This window comes from Calidris pugnax, unplaced genomic scaffold, assembly GCF_001431845.1.
Source record: "Calidris pugnax isolate Ruff unplaced genomic scaffold, ASM143184v1 scaffold1, whole genome shotgun sequence".
NCBI lineage: Eukaryota > Metazoa > Chordata > Aves > Charadriiformes > Scolopacidae > Calidris > Calidris pugnax.
In genome coordinates, this window is record NW_015090800.1 from 10,613,131 (window position 1) to 10,617,651 (window position 4,521).

Consider the following 4,521-nt stretch of genomic DNA (forward strand, 5'->3'; position numbering starts at 1 on the left):
GCAAATGTCTGCCTCTGCAAACAAGACAGTATTTATTCTGCACAGTACGTTGTATCCTGCACAGCACTTCACATTACTCATAGGATAACCTGCCTGACTTCACATCAGCATCGAACCATGCCCACATTAGCAGCATTGTGCCTGTGGCTGAGTATAGTGCTCATTGAGAGCTGTCTGCTGAGGAGGAGTCAGAGCCTGCTGTCCCCTCTTGTGCTGTGGACCCCCTAATTTCAGGAGCAGCTTCGCCATGAGGAGGCTGATACCTGTGGAGGAGTTACCTTTGCAGAACTGATCCACTGAGACAACACAGCGTGCTGGGGTCTGACATGTCCCTCTTCACATTGGCAGGTGAAAACGCTGTGGTCAGTACTCACCTTCACCCACTGTGTTATCCACATCTGCAGCGATCCTGTGATGGTAACAACACTGATGTGTACTTATCAAGGGAAGAGTATTATCTCTGACTTTCAAAGCTTGAAACATATAGGATGGGTGGGATCTGCAGAAGGACCTGTGTCTCACGGGCTCACCACAACGCAAGTGAAAGGGATGAAGAAATGAGTGTTGGGGGACAATCAGTTTTGGAAAGGGGCCCTAAGGCGAGAAGGTGGGAGGGAGAAAGCTACATGTTATTTTTCCATTCATTGCTGTGTCCAAGGCTAAGCAGGACATCTCCATTTCCCCCCTATCTCTGATTTTTCACCTTGAGAATCTGGTCATTCTTATCTCAGTAGGTATAATTTGCTGCCTGATGGGAACATACCCATCTTTCATGTTGATCCTGGCTTAAACTCAGCAGAAGCAGAAATAAGACTGGAAAATAACCTAGCTGTCCACTACAGACAATAACACTGAATTACTTTAGGAGAAATGGAAGGTGAGCACAGGTATGTGGGAGGTCTCCAGCTACTCAAGGTAGTCCACAGCCAAGCAGCAAAAGGGTGGGTGTGCGTCTGTGAACATGTAAGCATGGACATTCATGTACCAGCAGAGAGCACTTACATACTCATCAACCCTCCTTGCTGTGTTCAGCTTTCTGCAGGCACCAGCACAAGGAGACAGCCTTATGAAAGGTTTACCTTCATCTCTAGAGAGCTTTGGGATGGATCTTCCTGCCAGAGAAGGGAAGGAGAAAGATGTCCTGCAAGAAAGCTGAGATCCCTCCAGTGTAGGGGCAGGGCAGGAGAAGCTCCCCCTGGGAGAGGGGCAGGAGTGAATGGAGGCAGGAGGGCCTCCTGTTCCTGCAGCTGGCTCTTCCCGTGCCAGCCCTGCTCCATCTGCTGGCAAGAACAATGTGGAGCCTCCAACGTTTTCCCACTGGGATCCAGCTCCTCCTGTGACTTTCCCAGCCCAGATACCCTCCATGGCCTCATTTCATCTGCCACAATGGCCAAGGGTAGGAAGAGCAGAGCCTTCCCCAGGCACAGGAGGGAGAACAACCCTTTCTCTTGGGTCACAGGATGAGGAACTGCCCTCCCATAAGCTTCCATCTACTTTTACTTCTAACAAATCATGCACACTGTGTATTCACAGGTTGGGAACCTGATTTCGCCACTCACTTGTGGGCAAGTGGTCAAGCTCCAGTGGAAATGCCCCACAAATCCCCTCAGGCTGCCTGGCAGAATGGGATACTGCTGGGGATGGGGTGAGACGGCAGCATCAGCTCCTGCCTTCTGCTGTTGGGAAATCATCTGCACCTGGATTTGACTTCTCTTTTCCATATGGGAAAAGAATCGTGTTTATCCTCCTGTGTTCCTTGCAGATGGCATCTCTTTCAGCTCCGCGTTAGAAGCAGTCAGGTGAATGGGTGGGCTGAGGCTCCCCACGTCAGCCGTTCCCTCGGGGAAGGAAGAAGGGCAGCAAGTGTCAGACCAATATTTACAGAAAGTTTAGTCTCCAGTGGATTTCCCTACTCCAACAAAACAATAGGAGGGTCTGGTACTATATCATCCATGCTTCCTCTTTGTTCTGATTTTATCTGTGGATTCTTGCAAATAATAGATGACTGAGACCATTATTGTTCTGGGAAATAGGAAGATGAAAACACTAGACAGACCTTAGCAATTTCAATGGACTTATTCATGGTGTATTTAGTTATGCAAGTCTTCGCAGAGTCAGGAACTAACAAAATACCTGTTGGAGTAAGTAATAATCCTGTGTGTTCACAAAAGCAGTTCTCTTATGGCTTATTTTTAATAAGAGGTACTGCCTCAGTCAACCAAATGCTACAGAGTTCAGAACAAAAAAAGAAAACAAACATAGCTCCACTCTTAATGCCATAAGATCTTTGGAAAGGAATCCATTCCAGCTCTTCTATGTCTCTGCTTTAATACAGGCATTCTTCATGTAAATTGCATGCTGGTGATTAATAGATCTTCCATCAATTGAACTTGAACTGAAGTTGAACTGAAGTCAAAAGAACATACTCTTTCTTTTTGCCTTTTTTTTTTTTTTTTCTAAACCTGCATTAAAAAAGATTATTCAGAAATCTTGGAATGAAAAGTGCTAGGTCAAAACTCACATTTTTCTAGCAAGTCTATGAAAACTTACTTTTAAAAGTCACATACTGTAGAATCTCAATTATCCTGGAAAGCTTATCTGGGTTATGGCTTAAGTATGCTATTCATGTGCTGCCAGCTTGTTCTAGAAGCACGAGATGAGCTGTAGTGCCTTGCAAAGCAGCTAAACCCTTCTCTGGGCCAGACGGAGTTGAGAAGCAGCTCAATGGTTTGATGTGAGTGAAGAACTGCCCACTGGTCCCGTGTGGAGCTGGGCTGTGTCTCAGCACTACAAGCCACAGAGCAGTGTGAGTCCTCAGGCAGTTCTGGCAGGACTCTGTGTCTGCCTCCACTTCACGTCCCAAGCTCTGGGAGATCTTCTTCAGTTAGGATCGTTGCCATGTGGCTTCACAGAGCTGGCTGTGGCGTGGTGCTAAGAAGTCTTCAAGGGTACCACCTGTCTGTGCACTAAAACTTCACGCATCACTCGTGTATGATTGTTTTCCATTATCTAGGACCTTTCCTTCTCCTCCTCTTCACCTCAGGTAAAAGGGGAATTGTTTGCATATCCATGGGGTTAGTACCTACTGGTAGCTTGGAAGAACTTCTCTGGCTTGTTGTACATTAGCATTGTTCCCATTTTTGATGCATATGCAATTAATAAAATTTGGGCAAAACTTTAAAGCTTTGACTATACTCTGGACAGATTCTGAATTTTATGTTCTCCATGAAGTATCATTAAAACTTGCTACCCACAAGGACTAATTAATAGGAGGAGATTTTATTCTGAAAGGGAAGCTTTCTCTCCTCTGCACAGCCTTCTCCTCTGTGTTAGATAAACAAACATTCCCAGTTAGGCAAATTGGGCCAAAGGTTTCCTTTGTGGGTCTCACGGCATTTAGTGCTCCTAGTGATCTCCTAAATTCAGGACAGCAGCAATTGTGTGAGAAACTTTACCTCTAGTTTTCAAAGGAAATGCCCAGCTTTCGGGAAGAGATGTCTAAATAAAGGCTAAAACACAAAGTAAAACCTGAACATGCAGTTTAGGCTCATCTTGCACAAGTCCATCAATTCTGGCTAAGGTAATTTGTGAACTGAAAGCTGAAATGGTGCAAAAGAATTCAGAATAAAGCAGTTTTAGTGTGAAATATATGTCCAGCACAGGGGAGGGGAGTTATGCAAGTGAAGCTACTCTGCAGCAACTCCCATTGTGGATAAGCCCTTAATTACTTCTAAAATCTCACCATTACTAAGCCATGCTTATAATTTCTAGAGGCCTTGAGTTTCTGGAACAACTGGAGTATGAGATTCAATTGCATTCACTTCAGTGGATGATACAGTTAAGTATGGGCACGTTTGTAGGCTTGAGGCCAGTCATTAACTAATTAGTGTATGGGAACATTTAATTTTTTCCCATCAGATTTTGTGAAGTTATTTGGCAATACTTGTTTATAAGTCCTTTTTTTCCCCTCTTTTTCCCCTCTCCCTTCCCAGCAAACCAAACCCCCACAGAATCAGAAAGAGCATGGCAAGTACTTCCCGTTTTCCCCTTTCTGTAGACAAAACTATTTGCTGAGTTTTGCTTTTTTACGGAGAAATATATATATAGCTTTTTGTTAAAAAAAAATAATAAAATTTATAGGTTTCAGAGTGTTTGTTTCCTTTGCAACCATGCAAAGCTTCCCTGCCCAGCCAAAGCGTGCCAAGGGGAGCGGCGGGGGTGGGTGTGGGGTGCGCTGCGCCGGAGGAACTACAACCCCCAGCGTGCGTGGCGCGGGGCGGCTGGGGAGGAGAAGGGCAGGGAGCGCGGGGCCTTCTGGGAGTTGTAGTCCCGCGGGCCCTTCCCAAGGGCAGCTCTCCAAGCACCTGTCTGGTTTCGTGGGAGGCAGCGATGACTCCGCTCCCCACCGCTCCCCTCGGGCTGTTGCAGTGCTGGCAGTCCGGCTAGGAACCGGTGGAGGAGGCACGGGAGGAATTGAAAGGTAAGGACCTCCTTGTATCTGCTGTGGAGTTGGCGGAGGAT